Source organism: Pan troglodytes, chromosome 10 (assembly GCF_028858775.2).
Source record: "Pan troglodytes isolate AG18354 chromosome 10, NHGRI_mPanTro3-v2.0_pri, whole genome shotgun sequence".
NCBI classification, from domain to species: Eukaryota; Metazoa; Chordata; class Mammalia; order Primates; family Hominidae; genus Pan; species Pan troglodytes.
Genome location: NC_072408.2, coordinates 31,418,505 through 31,435,908, shown reverse-complemented (window position 1 = coordinate 31,435,908; position 17,404 = coordinate 31,418,505). Strand labels below are relative to the sequence as shown.

The following is a 17,404-nucleotide window of genomic DNA, read 5'->3' as shown; positions in this document are numbered from 1 at the left end:
GCGAAGCCCTCTTAATGTAGAACGTTTCTTTTATCTAAGGTTAGATAAGCCTTTTTCTTCATTTTCATGCTGATGACTATAAGAATAAGATAAGCACTTCTGACATACATCATAGTAGTGAAATTTATCCTTTCTCTAGAGAGATGGAAAGAGAGGTATTGCTAGAAGGATCTATTAGAGATACAGTGATTTTTTTTTTTTTGGATGCTGTACCACCTGGTGGAAAAGTGAGAAAAATGAGGTTTCTAGATTTCTTGAAAATATCCGGAGAAAACAAGATGTTTGTGGTAAATGCAGAATGGGGAGAAAGGGGTGAGGGAGCGGGTGGACTGGAAATTTCTTTCTTCTCTTGCCAGGCAAGGGAACATAGTGCAACTTCTTTCTATCCCCAACAGTAACAAAAACCTTATAAAGAAAATGTTTTCATTTTTTTTCTTACTTTAAACCCCATTCTTAACAACAAGAACAGCAACAAAAATGGAAAAGGGTTAAAAAACCTGTCTAGGCCACGTGTGGTAGCTCATGCCTGTAATTCCAGCACTTTGGGAGGCTGAGATGGGAGGATTGCTTGAGCCCAGGAGTTTGAGACCAGCCTGGACAACATGGTGAAACCCTGTCTCTACAAAAAAAATGCAAAAATTAGTCAGGCATAGTGGTGCCCGCCTGTAGTCCCAGCTACTCGGGAGACTGAGGTGGGAGCATTGCTTAAGGCCGGGAGGCAGAGGTTGCAGTGAGCTGTGATCGCACCACTGCACTCCAGCCTGGGCAACAGAGCGAGACCCTGTCTCAAAAACAAAACTGTCTAAAAGATATAAAGGGAACGAACATATGACGTTTTGTGGCAGTTTGAATGTCATGTTTATTGTATCCCCAGGGTCTGGATCAGTACCTGATATACAGTAGTTGCTCAGTGAATGCAAGCTGAATGAATGAATGTTTTCCTGATTTGATAATAACTGGGTCTTTACCATTTCTTTTTTTTTTTTTTGAGATGGAGTTTCACTCTTGTTGCCCAGGCTGGAGTGCAATGGCGTGATCTCGGCTCACTGCAACCTCCGTCTCCCGCGTGCAAACGATTCTCCTGCCTCAGCCTCCCGAGTAGCTGGGATCACAGGCACCTGCCACCATATCCAGCTAAATTTTGTAGTAGAGACGGGGTCTCACCATGTTGGCCAGGCTGGTCTTGAATTCCTGACCTCAGGTGATCTGCCCGCCTCGGCCTCCCAAAGTGCTGGGATTACAGGCGTGAGCCACCGCACCTGGCCCCTGATCTTTACCATTTTCAAATGTACTGTATCTTATGGTGCTCCCCAAAACTGTATGAAACATTAACTTAATGAAAGGGGGAGGTATTATTTAGTGATTGTATAAGGCCCACACCTAGATAGCAAGAAGGCTGGAACTCAGGTTTTCTGACTCAAATTACACTCTCTGTTTTGTTACTTTTTAGCTATAAAAATAATTTTACAGTTCCATATTCCCTTTGCAAATAAGGACACCTAAAATTTAAGAGTTTCTTAAAATCTCTTTTCTTTTTTTTTTGAGATAGATTCTTACTGTGTCACCCAGGCTGGAGTGCAGTGGCAGGATCTTGGCTCACTGCAACCTCCATCTCCCAGGATCAATTGATTCTCATACCTCAGCCTCCTGAGTAGTTGGGATTACAGGCACCCGCTGCCAGGCCTGGCTTTTTTTTTTGTATTTTAGTCTAGATGGGGTTTTGCCATGTTGGCCAGGCTGGTCTTGAACTTCTGACCTTAAGTGATCTGCCCTCCTCGGCCTCCCAAAGTGCTGGGATTATAGGCATGAGCCACCGCGCCTGGCTGTTTCTTAAAATTTCAACTCCCTGACCTGCATATAGTCATGACAGTGTTTATAATTTGTATTTGTGGATTCACGTATTTGTGGATTCGCTGTGTTTCAAAGGATCCACCTAATCATTGTTTTCAGCAAAACCAAAAATGTGGACAGTTGTGTAATTTATTATTTGCCTTCTTGATTTCCCACCAAAATCAAACTACCTGTAAATACAGGACACATTCAGATTTCCAAAGAATAGAAATGGTCTAAAGTTATAATCTATCGGAGTGTGTCTTACCTCTTAGCTAAGCTACCTCTCCTCCTGAGCCTTTGGTAGTTCATGGGAATAAGGAAATGAGACAGTATTTTTGCTTTAGAAGTAGGGTAGTCAAGAAGTCTTGAGAAACGTGAAATTGTCTTCTGAACAACCCACACTTTAAGAAAAATTGCGCTGAAGAATTTTACTTCAGTAAGTAAGCCTATTAGACTCCACATAGCAGGCCTCAACTTCACCCTTTCGGTTTTCTCTTTCTTATTCAAATATTTTTGTGCCTCAATTATTTGGTTGTGTCTTATTGCTAGAATCAACAGTAATGAGATGCACTCTTTTATTAGTGTTTCCATTAGAAGTTTTAGAGCTAGATCACTGGGGTAAAAGAATAGTGGTTTATGACATAATAGGTATTTTGACTCCACTAGCCTTTTTCTTTTTTTTTTTTGAGACAGAGTTTCGCTTTTGTCACCCAGGCTGGAGTGCAGTGGTGTGATCTCGGCTCTGCAACATCTGCCTCCTGGGTTCAAATGATTCTCCTGCCTCAGCCTCCTGAGTAGCTGGGATTACAGGCTCCCGCCACAATGCCCGGCTAATTTTTTGTATTTTTAGTAGAGACGGGCTTTCACCATGTTGGGCAAACTGGTCTCAAACTCCTGACCTCAGGTGATCCACCCACCTCGGCCTCCCACAGTGCTAGGATTACAGGTGTGAGCCACCACTCCTGGCCTATACTAGCTTTTTAAATGCTAATTTTTCATTCCCGTATTATGGGGCATAAACATTTTCACCAGACATTTTGCCTAGGGCAAGGTGATTTACACATCTTTTCTGCATGTCTGATATGTTCTGTTCTTACACGATATTAATCCATTGGAATTTTATGTTTGTGTGAGCAAGATTCACAAAGGCATATTCCTTTAAATGAATTTCAAAAGAAAAAGTTTCCAGTCCTATAAAGCCTCATATTTGAGTAGTATACTCCTTATCCCATTTCTTCTTCTGGCCAACTCACAAGATTTGGAATTATTTGGAAAGCAGTGACACAAAACATTTTTGAAAAGAAAGGCTAAAAATATCCAATAATGTGGTTATTCTTTTTAGACTTCCTTTGGCAGTCAGTGCATGTCATACTGTTAACATTCTTTTTCTGGGAGAAAAAAAAACTGAGTCTGACCAAATACTTTCTAGTGTGGCCTGATCACCAACTCTTAGCCCTGGGCATTAGCCCTCGCATTTTCCACCCCCAAGTCTCCAAGCATAAGTAGCTGTCTTTCAATAAAGGCCCCAGTTTGAAACGTGTATTTCACTCCTAATTTGGCCAAAGGCCATTGGCTAGCAGTCCCTCTTCAGAGGGGATGGTGAAAAGACAGTAGGATATATGATAAATGCATGCAAAGGAGCTTCTCTTCTATATGACAAGTCTTGGCTAACTTAGCCTCTTTGCATCTTCCTCTGTTTGAAGAGCTACACACATTTGCCTTGTAGGAAGTTTTTATTCTCATGGCAAGCAGGCATTACCTCTATTACAAGGCCCCGCTTATTGTTCACCCTGTGATGTAAGAGCTTTTAGGACTCTAGCAATATTAGCCTTCTCTTTAATTCCTTTCAGGCCCCATCGCCATCTCGGAACCATGGCCTGGAGTTGCTGCCCTCCATTCTCCTTAACATGTCGACTCAGAAAAGTCTTAAAGCCCTCTGTTCTTTCCCTTCATAGCAAAAATTATAATTTGTCATTATATTTTGTTTAATGAGGACAGAGACTAGCATTTTTTACCTACTACATAATATAAATGCTTGGCACTTAAGGTGCTTGAACAAATGAAAGCCTGCTCATTTTGGATGGATGTCCCAGTATTTGGTACTGTTAGTTTTCCTTTATACACAAATGTACACAATGTCTCCCCCATTCCAAACTAGACCATAAGCCTTCACAGTATCTTACAGGTAGTAGTGATTTAAAATAGGATGATATTGGTAATATCTGTGATTACTGGTTAGGCATAACTCACTTTATATACTTTCCCCTTGTTTTAAGAAAACTCATCATTTATTCATTAATATATTTAGTTGACAATTTATTGTGTGCCTACTATGTGCCAGATACTGTTCTAACCTCTGGGGTTAGGGTGGTGAACAATACACAGTCCCTGGCCTCTTTTGGCAATGTTTTTAAAAAGCTTACCCAATAGGCAAATGAAAATATCTCTCTAATTTTTCCCTAAAGAGCTTGCTCCTTTAGTGTATTTGAGGAAACTTTGAAATGTAGTTTTTCAGGAACACACCTATTTTGTAGTGTGGTAAAGCTATACATTGATTGATTGATTGGTTGAGACGGAGTCTTGCTCTGTCACCCAGGCTGGAGTACAATGATACGATCTCCACTCACCGCAACCTCTGCCTCCTGGGTTCAAGCAATTCCCCTGCCTCAGCCTCCCCAGTAGCTGGGATTACAGGTGCGTGCCACCACATGCGGCTAATTTTTTATATTTTTAGTAGGGATGGGGTTTCACCATATTGGCCAGGCTGGTCTTGAACTCCTGACCTTGTGATCTGCCCGCCTCGGCCTCCCAAAGTGCTGGGATTACAGGAATGAGCTACCGTGCCCGGCCCTATACATCTGTTTAGATGGGAATGTTGACGTGGAAGTGTATCACTTCCTGTTTTACGTCCCTGTGTAAAACAATCACATTTCCTTATTGATGACTGTCTTCCAACAGAAACGTAATCATCTTCAAGGTTAGAAAATGTTTTTAAAATAACTTCAACCAGAGTTAACCAAACTGGTTAATTCACCAAAATGTTAACCAAAATTAACCAAATAAATCAACCAAATTTGGTTTATTTTCCAGGTCTTTTTTTTCTTTTCTTTTTTCATTTTTAAAGAGATGGGATCTTGCTATGTTGCCCAAGCTAAAATGCAATTGTTATTCACAGGCATGATAATAGTGCCCTATAGCCTCTAACTCCTGGGCCCACATGATCCTCCTGCCTTAGCCTCCTGAGTATTCCAGGTTTTTCTTAATAGTTTAAACAGGTAGTTCTGGTTTGGCTATCAGTAGTGTTGTCAAATAGCTTTTGTTTGCTTAATTTTATTTTTATTTTTTTTGAGACAAGTCTTGATCTGTTGCCCAGGCTGGAGTGCAGTGGCGTGATCTCGGCTCACTGCAACCTCCACCTCCTGGGTTCAAGCAATTCTCCTGCCTCAGCCTCCCAAGTAGCTGGGATTACAGGGGCATGCCACCATCCCCGGCTAATTTTTGTATTTTTAAAGTAGAGACGGGGTTATACCATGTTGGCCAGACTGGTCTCAAACTCCTGACCTCATGATCTGCCCTCCTTGGCCTCCCAAAGTGCTGGGATTACAGGCGTGAGCCACCACGCCTGGCCTTTTGTTTTTGTTTTTGTTTTTTTTTTAAATGGAGAGGGCCAGATAATGCTCTAGGAAGGATGTCAGAACCCATAAAAAATGATGAGTATTTGAAATATATGTAAAAACTTAAGTAACAAATCAGAAAATATATTCTGAGATAGAAGTGACCATTCTAAAACTGTGCTGTACAATACAGTAGTCACTGGCTACATGTAGTTTTTGAGCACTCGAAACATGGCTAGTCTGAATTGAGATTGCTGTGAAAAATACACACTGGATTTTGAAGATTAGAAATGTACCCTAAAACTTAAAGTATAATAATAAAAAAAAAGAAAGAATGTAAAATATATTATGATAATTAAAAAATTGCAATTACATGTTGAAATGATAATATTCGATAATATTTGAGTTAAGTAAATTTAATGTTACTTATTTTTTAGCATGGCTACGGAAAACTTAAAATTATGCATGTGGCTCGCATGATATTTTTGTTGAACAATGCTGTTTGCTGAAGCAGGGCTGGCAGCCCTTGCCAGAGGTTTGAATCTCCATTGTCTTGGTGGCTGCAGATGGATGGATGTGGGGGTACCAGCCTGGTGTGTTGGGAAGATTTTTCTTTGTGAAGGGGAACTTGCCCTTTACTGTTGGGGATAGTTTCTTCTCAGCCTATCCAGGGACACACATACCAGCATTTTGGGGTTGTGAAACTTTTGTGTGGGGAACTTCCCTTTTTTTTTTCCACATGAGCCAATAAGATAAAACTGACCTAATGGCATTCTCGGTGCAACTCTGCCTTCAGTTTAAGGAGAGAAGAGGGCTCATGTTTCATAGAGTATTAAAGGAGCAAGCTTAATATTTTGCATTTTGTGGACTGTAATTGCTAACTGCTGCTACATGATTCAGTCAGCTAAGAATAATTTACTAATTATATATTGCCTCACTCGGTTCTTTTTCCAGATGCTAAACAAAGTGAGATAATTAGAGGAGGAAAAAGGGTGAGTTTGGGAATTGGAGACCAGAAGGATAGATTTAGAAGATCTTGGAGTTAACAGACTTAGAATATAGTCAGCAAAGAGTTCACTTAAAATTAGTGCAGGTTGCCAGGCGTGGTGGCTCATGCCTGTAATCCCAGCACATTGGGAGGCCAAGGCGGGCGGATCACGAGGTCGGGAGTTCAAGACTAGCCTGGCCAATATAGTGAAACCCCGTCTCTACTAAAAATACAAAAATTAGGCAGGCATGGTGGTGCATGCCTGTACTCCCAGCTACTCGGTAGGCTGAGACAGGAGAATCGCTTGAACCTGGGAGGTGGAGGTTGTGGTGAGCCGAGATTGCGCCACTGCACTCCAGCTTGGGCAACAGAGTGAGACTTTATATCAAAAAAAAAAAAAAAAAAAAAAAGAAATTAGTGCAGGTTGACTGTGTGTGTGTGTGTGTGTGTGTGTGTGTGTAGTTTTCTAAATTCATTTTTCAAGTATTGAATATTCACAATGATGCTAGACTAAGTGCTAGAGATTTGGTGGTGAACGAAACAGATTGAAACCTGCCTTCATGGGGGGCGTATATAGGTTCGTCTGACTAGTCTAGATAAGTGAATTTGTGTAGTAATTGTTTTTTTGTAACTGGCTTAGTTTACTTAGCTTGATGTCCTCAAGATTTATTCATGTTGGAGTATGTGTCAGAATTTCCTTCCTTTTAAAGGCTGAATAATATATCCATTGTATGTATATATCACTTTTTGTTTATCCATTGATTCTTCCGTAGACATTAGGATTGCTTCCACCTTTTGGCTCTTGTGAATAATGATGCTGTGAACAGGGGTGTACAAATATCTCTTAAAGACCCCTCTTAAAACTTTTTGCGATATATACCCATAAGTAACAGTTGCTGTAGAATCATATGGTAATTCTGTTTTTAATTTTTTGAGGAATACTATACTGACAAATTTGAATCCTTATTTAAACCCAGGATTATGGAATACTGCTGCTTGATTTCAGCTGTCATTTTGTTGTCTACATTGTATTTTATTGAATTGGCATTATTCCCAAATATTGGAAAATGTGGAGGTTTCTAATTTTTGCTACTGTAAATAGCACTAATAAATACCTTGAGCATGAAACCTTTTCCATTATGGATTAATTTTATAGGATAGTTGTACAAAAATGGAATTTTACTGATTATGAGGGTGTGACTTTTTATGATTCTAGTTATATATTGCCAATTTATGTCTATTTTTAAGTTTCATTACACCCTTACTTCCATTGGATATAGTCATTAAAATAGAGAAAAAAACTTCAATAACTAAAGGCAACTTATTGCTATTTAATTTACATTCCTTTATTATTATTTTTTAAATTATTATTTTTTGAGGCGGAGTTTTACTCGTCACCCAGGCTGGAGTGTAATGGCGCGATCTTGGCTTACTGCAACCTCAGCCTCCCAGGTTCAAGAGATTCTCCTGCCTCAGCCTCCCAAGTAGCTGGGATTACAGGCGCCCGCCACTACGCCCTGCTAATTTTTGTATTTTTAGTAGAGATGGGTTTCACCATGTTGGCCAGGCTGGTCTCGAACTCCTGACCTCTGGTGATCCACCCACCTCGGCCTCCCAAAGTGCTGAGATTACAGACGTGAGGCACTGCGCCCGGCACATTCCTTTAATTAACTGTGAATTTAATACTTTTTAAATACTTCTGAGTAAATCTCCCTTGTGTGAGAATTGTCCATGCATGACCTTTGCCCATTTGTCTATTAGGTAGGCAAAATCTTGAGAGAGCACTGCTTGAGTCTGTGCATTTTTAGCTTGGTAGATGGTTCTGCTTTTTTGAGGTCAGCTGAACTTCAGGGTTTTTTTTGACTTACACTGTTTGTACCAAAAGGATATTACATATTCAGGCTTTCATTTTTTTAAGATGGAGTTTCGGTCATGTTGCCCAGGCTGGAGAGCAATGGTGTGAACTTGGCTCACTGCAACCTCCGCCTCCCAGGTTCAAGTGATTCTCCTGCTTCATCCTCCCAAGTAGCTGGGATTATGGGCATGAGCCACTATGTGCGGCTAATTTTTGTATTTTTAGTAGAGACAGGATTGATCAGGCTGGATGGTCTCGAACTCCTGATCTCCGGTAATCTACCCGCCTGGGCCTCCCAAAGTGCTGGGATTATAGGCGTGAGCCACCGTGCCCGGCCCAGGCATTTTGAAATACTTCAGAATGTGTTTCAGGCTGACATCACTGAAACTCAGAAAAATACTTATTACTCCTGTAGTTACAACATGGGAAAGGCATTGCTAAGAAAGCATCACCATAAATAAACCCGTGGGATTCAGAGGTGGGGAGTTGGGTGATGTGTTTTCTACTAACCATGTGTTTTAAAAGGGTGACTAGAAGTTCCTGTTTATCTTTGAATTTCAATAAATTTAGGGCTTGTTTTCCAACCACTCTGGTAGAATTTAGAAGAACCTAACTTATTTATTTTTATCTTTTTGACAGTCTTGCTCTGTCACCAGGCTGGAGTGCAGTGGCGTGATCTTGGCTCACTGCAATCTCTGCCTCCCAGGTTCAAGCTATTTTCCTGCCTCAGCCTCCTGAGTAGCTGGGATTACAGGCATGCACCACCATGTCCAGCTATTTTTTTTTTTTTTTTGTATTTTTAGTAGAGTCAGGGTTTCACCATGTTGGTCAGGCTGGTGTCAAACTCCTGAGCTCGTTATCCGCCTGCCTCGGCCTCCCAAAGTGTTGGGATTACAGGTGTGAGCCACCGTGCCTGGCCAGTCCTAACTTATTTTGTAAGTATACTCGGTATTGAAAAAAGGATGGTAGGACAAACTGCTGGAAACCTTACCACCAAAGATAATTTATACTGTTTACTTATAGGCTTACTGTCTTTTGTTGAAAAATTGCGATGAGAAAGGAATCGGCATTGGCATCTATTAGGTTGGTGCAAAAGTAATTGCGGTTTTTGCCATTACTTTCAGTAGCAAAAATCTCAATTACTTTTGCACCAACTTAATACTTTCAGGCTTGTTGAAGCCTAAGTAGAAAATTGTTGCTTAATCTCTTTTATTCTGATTAACTCCTACTTTAAATTTTTTCTTCTTTCAGAATCTTTTTATCAAGTGAATCTTTTAAAAAGATGTGAAGAGTTACTTCTGACTTTATGATTGATAGATTATGAGCCCTCCTTAATCCCCAATTTCTTAATTCAAACAAGCTTACTGTGAAAATTTTCTTTTTTCTTTCTTTTTTTTTTTGAGATGGAGTCTTGCTCTGTTGCCCAGGCTGTAGTACAGTGGCACGATCTTGGCTCACTGCAACCTCCATCTCCTGAGTTCAAGTGATTCTTCAGTCTCAGCCTCCCCAGTAGCTGGGAATACAGGCGCATACCACCATGCCCAGCTAATTTTTGTATTTTTAGTAGAGACGGGGTTTCACCATGTTGGTCAGGCTGGTCTCGAACCCCTGACCTCAGGTGATCCGCCTGCCTCGGCCTCCCTGAGTGCTGAGATTACAAGCATGAGCCACCGCGCCCGGCCACTGTGAAAATTTTCTACAAATGCTTGTTTCGAGGAATCTTTTTTGATATTTTGCCAGCAAAGTCATAGGAGCAAAATTTTTTTAAATGAAAATAGAAAACAACATAGTTAAATATATCACGTAGGAGGAAAAGTACCAGTATCAAAATTAACTTTAGCATTTCTTAGTGTTTTACAGTTAACAGAGCATTCCAAGGGAATTAAAATTCAGTTGATTTTATTGGACTTTAATTTCAGAGGAACTCTGAGATGAGAAATTTAACTAGCACGTTTATCCATTTAGGCCTTAAGCAGATGCAGGTTTCATGACGTGCCAGAGGTAAATTTAGGGGTACTTGACTGTAGTGAGTAATTTCCCAGCTATGGGAAAATGTAAATATTATGTAGATGGTATAAAGAAACAATATTACGTTTGTCCATTTAAGGTCTGTTTCTGTTTGTTCAGACAGGCTTGTGGATTGCTTTTCTTGCCAGTGTTCCTTTAGGTGGAAGGTACAGCCCTTTCAGATATTTCAGAATTTTATTTTCTTTTATTTTTTTGAGATGGAGTCTCACTCTGTCACCCAGGCTGGAGTGCAGTGGCACGATCTCGGCTCACTGCAGCTTCTGCTTCCCAGGTTCAAGAAATTCTCATGCCTCAGCTTCCCGAGTAGCTGGGATTGCCAGCACCCGCCACCATGCCTGGCTAATTTTTATTTTTATTTTTTTAGTAGAGAGAGAGTTTCACCGTGTTGGCCAGACTGGCCTCAAACTTGTGGCCTCAACCGATCTGCCCGCCTCTGCCTCCCAAAGTGTTGGGATTACAGGGGTGAGCCACCATGTCCGGCCATATTTCTGTTTTAGAATTGCTTTCTTGCTTTTCCTCTGACCAGATTTGGTCACGTGAAACTGTCAATTAGCATGAATGAGGTGCTGCTGCCATGCAGGGGTTTGATCCTTGGCTGTCATGTTGATGGTCTCTGTATCCAAATTAGTATTTGTGAAATTTGGGGGAAGAGAATTTGGGCTTATTGTGTAGCGGAACGAGTACGTTTCATAAAGGCAAACCTAGCACCGTTGTAAGTGTAAGTGTAAGTGTAAGCTAGGTGTAAGTGTAAATCCACTTACAATCCATTCCTAAAGGAGGAAGCTCTGTTACAGTTTTAAAATTAACATTACAATGCATCTTGCTTGTTTGAGGTGAGGGCTTAAAACTCAGTAATGAAAAAGAGGGAGAACTATAGGCTAAAAGGGTGTGTGTTCTTAATTGATTAATTGCAAGCAGCTATGTAGGGCACCCTGTGTTTAAATCAGTGCTAGCTGTATTATCTTGAGCAAGTCATTGTACCTCTTTGTTTTTTTAATTTATTTTTATTTTTTACATTTTTAAGAGACAGGGTCTCACTATGTTGCTCAGATTGGTCTTGAACTCCTGGGCTCAAGTGATCCTCCTGCCTTGGCCTCCCAAAGCGCTGGTATTACAGGTATGGGCCATCACGCCTGGCAAATCGTTGTACCTCTTTGAGCCTCAGTTTCCTCATGTGTAAACTAGTAGGATGCCTGGAAGTTCATAAGCATTAATAAATGTTAGCAATAGTTATTATTTCTTGAGACGGAGTCTTGCTCTGTCGCCCAGGCTGGAGTGCAGTGGTGCGATCTAGGCTCACTGCAAGCTCTGCCTCCTGGGTTATGCCATTCTCCTGCCTCAGCATCCCGAGTAGCTGGAACTACAGGCGCCTGCCACCACCCCCGGGTAATTTTTTTTTTTTTTTTTTGTATTTTTAGTAGAGATGGGGTTTGACTGTGTTAGCCAGGATGGTCTCGATCTCCTGACTTCGTGATCTGCCCGCCTCGGCCTCCCAAAGTGCTGGGATTACAGGCGTGAGCCACCTCGCCTGGCCAGCAATAGTTATTTTTAAAAGATCCTCCTACATGTGATTATATGCCCCTTTTCATTTGAGGGTAGTAGACCATATGGAGAACTGACAGTGGTTGAGAGATTTGAAGGGAACTAATAGTCCAGCCAAAGAGCGAAAAATGGCAGGAAATTGGGAATTAGGTCTGTCTCATTGGCTTTATTGACCAAAATGAATTGGGAATCTCAATGTAATTGATCAGGAAGGAGCTCCAGTCATTCCTGGAGGATTAATTTATTATTATTATTATTATTATTTTTTAGCTGCATACCATATCACTGTGGTGCCTTTGTTTTTGGAATGGAGCTGTTGCCTGCTGACCAAGCCTGGGGGCACCTAATCAGAAGTCTTTCCCAACTTCTTTTTCCTTTAAAGCAAGCCACTCCAGTTGAAAGAGAATGATTAGACATATGAAAGTGTGGTTTTGTTTGCCCAAGAGTTTATGTATAAGTTAACACATTGTACACTTTTTTTTTTTTTTTAAACGTCCTCTTTCTCTCTTATCTGCCTCTGATCACGGGATCCTGGTTAGTTTTGCTCAGGGCAGCTCGCTTGACCCGGTGACAAATTCCGCTTCTTCCTGGGGCTTTCCTTTTTCCTCCAGAAAGTCTTGTGCTCATGGTTTAGGAACTTAGTCACTGTCGTCTTTCTGGTTTTCATGAGATCAAATCAAATAAGGTAATACGTGCAAACTGTATAACGTGCTGCAAAGGCAGACTCTGCTGCTGTCCTTAGAGTCCAGTTCCCTGGCCGTGGCTGGGTTCCCAGCCCTCTGTTCTCTCTCCGCAGAGTGACTGTCTCGGCTCTGAGGGTTTCAGCGATACTGGATGCTTCCACATTTAGGAAATAGGCCTGCTTATGCTCCAGTGCAGGCATTAAAGCTCAATGAGTCATGTGATCTGCTTGGCCGACTCTTCAGAGTTCGTTTGTACTCAGTAAAATTAGTATGAGTCTTGGAACCCGGTGGGAAACCTCTTCCTAGTCCTACAGGCCGGATGCGCCTTCTGAGTTTTCATATTATCTTTCCACCCCCAACCTCCCCTTCCTTTGGTTGTATGTTTCTCACAATGAATTGGTTGTTGGAAACTGGCTTTGTAATAATTCCAGATGCCACTGTGAAGATTTTTAATAGCCTTTAAAATTTTTAATTGGCTGAGCTGTAGTGTTATTGATATATTTTTGTATAAATGTTATTATTAACAAGTTAATTCATATAAAGGGCTTGGAACTATACCTGGCATATAAGTACATGTTTAATAAAGATTAACTTATTTCTGCCGGGTGTGGTGGCTCACGCCTGTAATCCCAACACTTTGGGAGGCCGAGGCGGGCAGATCACTTGAGGTCAGGAGTTTGAGACCAACCTGGGCCAACATGGTGAAACCCTGTCTTTACTAAAAATACAAAAATTAGCCTGATGTGCTTGCTTGAACTTAGGAGGCGGAGGTTGCAGTGAGCCGACATCATATCACTGCACTCCAGCCTGGGCAACAGAGTGAGACTCTTGTCTCAAAAAAAAGAAAAAAAAGAAAAAAAAGAAAAAGATTAACAGTATTTCTAATGGTATTAGAATTGTTTTATTTTATTTTTTGTTTTTGAGACAGGGTCTCGCTGTGTCACCCAGGCTGGAGTGCAGTGGTGGGATCATGCCTCACTGTAGCTAGCCTTGAACTCCTGGACTCAAGTGATCCTCCCACCTCAACCTCCTGAGTAGCTGGGACTAGAGGTGCATTCTACCATGCCTGGCTAATTTTAAAAAATGTTTTTGTAGAAATGGGGTCTTGCTGTGTTGCCCAGGCTGGTCTGGAACTCCTGGGCTCAAGTGATCCTCCTGCCTTGGCCTCCCAAAGTGTTAGGATTACAGGTGTATGCCACCATGCTCATCCAGCATTCTTAATTAAAATAATTTGGTAGGAGATTTTATGAAGGCAGTATGTTCAGTAGAAAGGTTTGGGGATCCAGAATTGGGAGACTATTTTAATTTTGGATCTGTTATTTACTAGCTCTGGGAGCTTGAGCAGGTTCCTTACTTAAGTTCCTTGAGTAACAGTTTCTTGATCTTTAAAACATTATAGAGGGGTTAAATCAGATAATGTATGTGGAATGTATTCCTAGATTATAGATTATTACATAATTGTAAGTGTGGTAGCAATCACAGGTGTGTTTAGAGACTACTAAAAAATGGTTTTCTCTTACTTTTAATCTTGTCTGATGTAAATTAATGACACATTCTCAGTCGACTGTAGTATTGACACTTGATAAACAGTTTTTGAAAATGAATTTATTCTCCATCTCTTCTCTGTCTGTTTTTATCTGCAAAGTCGTGATTTGTGTTTGGGGACTTGAACAATTGATAGCTAAGCATGAACTTTAAATTGCTTTATGAATTGATGATTGTGTTTATGAAGCACTGGTGATTTGGGGGAAGATGACATTTTAGCTTACTGTTGGATGCATCAGGGAACTTGAGTTAATTTAGCTTTAAGCCTTCCAGATTATCCTGCCTATGAGCTTCACAAGGGCAGACCACATCTCTAGTTTTCACCATGATATTTTCAGTGCTATCTTGGTGCCTGGCACAGAGGACAGAGGGAGTCCCAATTATATTTGTTAATTGACCACCTGGTTTTCATCTGATCAGACTTGTGTCAGAATTATAATCAAGGAAAAGTTGGGCAAAGGCACTAAAATGAGTTTCTTTGGTTTCAGAGGGAGTAATAATAAAACAACAGTAATAGCTTATGTATTCATGTGGAAATAGGACATTTAGGTGAAAAGTACATTGGGCCAGGGGTATGGAGATCTAGCTCCTAGGACTGGTCCTTTATTAAATAGCAGAGATAACTTTGGGAGAGTTACTTAACCATTTTTGGCTTCAGTTTCTTCCTCAAAGGCCCTGTCCAGCTGTGTGGCAAATGGTTAGTTTATTCTGGAGCAGAATTACTGATTGGAGGGAAAGTAACAGCAATAGGACTTGAGAGGGCTTCACAAATGTTTTGAGATGCCAAATGAATTAGTTTAGAAACAGCTATATTAGGTCATATCTGCTTGGATAGGGAGAACCCAAGTGAGTTGAGTCATGGGTGTTTGAGAAATGAATAGAATATGTAGAATTATTTCTTTTCCAAAAGAGGGAATGTCTTGGGAAAGAAATCAAAGGGAACCTGGGTGATATCTTTGATTCATCCCCTATCTAGTGCCAACAAGAACAAGTTTCTTTCTTTCTTTTCCTTTTTCTAAGAATGGATTTCATGTAAGCCAAAAGAACACTTGATTGTTCTGAACTTCTATATATTGCAGGAGTTATAAATATAATATCAAGAACTATTTAATAAGAGCCCACCAGCAGTTCCACGTTCCTCAAAACCAGGACAGGATGAATGTATGGAATCATCTTCTTACTGAGAATGGTAGGACAGAAGGGATAGTTTAGCCACTATACTTCCTGGAAGAATCAGTACTTGAGGGTTGCTGTAGCTTTTTGGGATTGAAGGAGTATGTTCATTTCCTTTGGAAGATTAATTTTTTCCTTTTTTTTGACATGGAGTCTCGCTCTGTCGCCCAGGCTGGAGTGCAGTGGCACGATCTTGGCTCACTGCAACCTCCACCTCCCAGGTTCAAGCAATTCTGCCTGCCTCAGCCTCCCGAGTAGCTGGGATTACAGGCATGCACCACCACACTCGCCTAATTTTTGTATTATTAGTAAAGATGGGGTTCTGCCATGTTGGCCATGCTGGTCTTGAACTCGTGACCTAAGGTGATCCGCCTGCCTTGGCCTCCCAAAGTGCTGGGATTACAGGTGTGAGCCACTACACCCGGCCTGATTAATTTCTTTTACTTGCTTCAAGTGTCTCCTTTATTCCAGCCTACACATAGAGGTAAATATTCCTAGGAAACTTTCAGCAAGTTAAATCCTATTATAAAATGCCAGAGTCAGTTGTCTACTTTTTATTTTATTTTATTATTATTATTTTTTTGAGACAGGGTCTTGCTTTGTCACCCAGGCTGGAGTGCAGTGGCGTGAACACAGCTCACCACAGCCTTCACCTCCCAGGCTCAAGTGATCGTTCCAGTTCAGCCTCCTTAGTAGCTGGGATCACAGGTGCAGACCACCACACCCGGCTAATTTTCTTTTTTTTTTTTTAAGACAAGGTCTCACTCTGTCGTCCAGGCTGGAGTACAGTGGCGTGACTTTGGCTCACTGCAACCTCTGCCTATGGGTTCAAGCAATCCTCCCACCTCAGCCTCCCGAGTAGCTAGGACTACAGGTACTTGCCACCACATCCAGCTAATTTTTCGTATTTTTTTTTTGTAGAGATGGGGTTTCACAGCATTGCCCAGGCTGGTCTCAAACTCCTGGGCTCAAGCCATCTGTCTGCCTTGACCTCCCAAAGTGCTGGGATTATAGGCATGAGCCACTGCGCCCGTCCCCCTGCTATTCTTCCAGCTAGAAGGACTATACTTAAATGCATAATTATACAACCTTTTGATTTGTTATGAAAATCATAAAAAATTATTTTTCTAGCAACTCCTGCCCTTTTCATTAAACAGATCCTAGTATTCCTGAAATTCTGTGGTGGATTTTTATATGTAATGTGATAATATGAAGAAATAGCTGATTTTGGTAGCTGCTCACATATTATGTTTGTTTTAATTGGAAAAGTTGGCCTATGAAAATGAGTGTTGTATAAAAATGGTTTATGTGGACCAGGCGCGGTGGCTCATGCCTGTAATCCCAGCACTTTGGGAGGCCGAGGTGGGTGGATCACCTGAGGTCAGGAGTTTGAGACCAGCCTGGCCAACGTGATGAAACCCCATCTCTACTAAAAATACAAAAATTAGCTGGGCATGGTGTGTGCACCTGTAATCCCAGCTACTCGGGTGGCTGAGGCAGGAGAATCACTTGAACCTGGGAGGTGGAGGTTGCAGTGAGCTGAGATCGTGCCACTACTCCAGCCTGGGTGACAGAGCAAGACTCCATCTCAAAAAAAAAAAAAGAACAAGAAAGAAAAATGGTTTATGTGAACTAAAAGGTTGTTTGCATTTTGTGGCAAATAACAGCACCAAATTCCCAGATCCTAAATGTTTCAGTTATGAAATATTTGAAGTACCTCTGAATTTACACATAGGCATTCCACTCATGTAAGCACTCATTGATTTTAAGATTTTTCATTCATCAAAAGGGAAAATGTGGGCTGCCATATGTATAATTTTTGTCATCCAAAAAAGAGATATAAAGTTAAAAATTAGCCAGGCCATGGTGGGTCATGCCTGTAATCCCAGCACTTTGGGAGGCTGAGGCAGGAGGATTGTTTAAGCCCAGGAGTTTGAGACCAGACTGGGCAACAGAGCGAGACATTGTCTTTACTGAAAAAAGAGAAATTATCCAAATATGGTGGTTTGTGCCTGTAGTCCCGGCTATTTGGGAGGCTGAGGCAAGAGGTTTGCTTGGGCTTAGCAGTTTGAGGCTGCAGTGAGCTATGGTCACACCACTGCACTGTAGCCTGAATGACAGAGACAGACCCTATCTCAAAAAC

At 41.2% G+C, this 17,404-nt stretch overlaps 1 protein-coding gene and 1 non-coding gene across 3 annotated transcripts in view; both read left to right on the top strand.

Annotated features, from left to right (window-relative positions):
• The window catches only part of RASSF3 (Ras association domain family member 3), a 188,484-nt gene that overhangs the window by 104,109 nt on the left and 66,971 nt on the right, over positions 1 to 17,404 (top strand). The window lies entirely within an intron of this gene.
• MIR548C (microRNA mir-548c) lies at positions 9,358 to 9,453 on the top strand. Its single transcript, NR_035881.1, has one exon. It is a non-coding gene; the product is annotated as a microRNA mir-548c (primary transcript).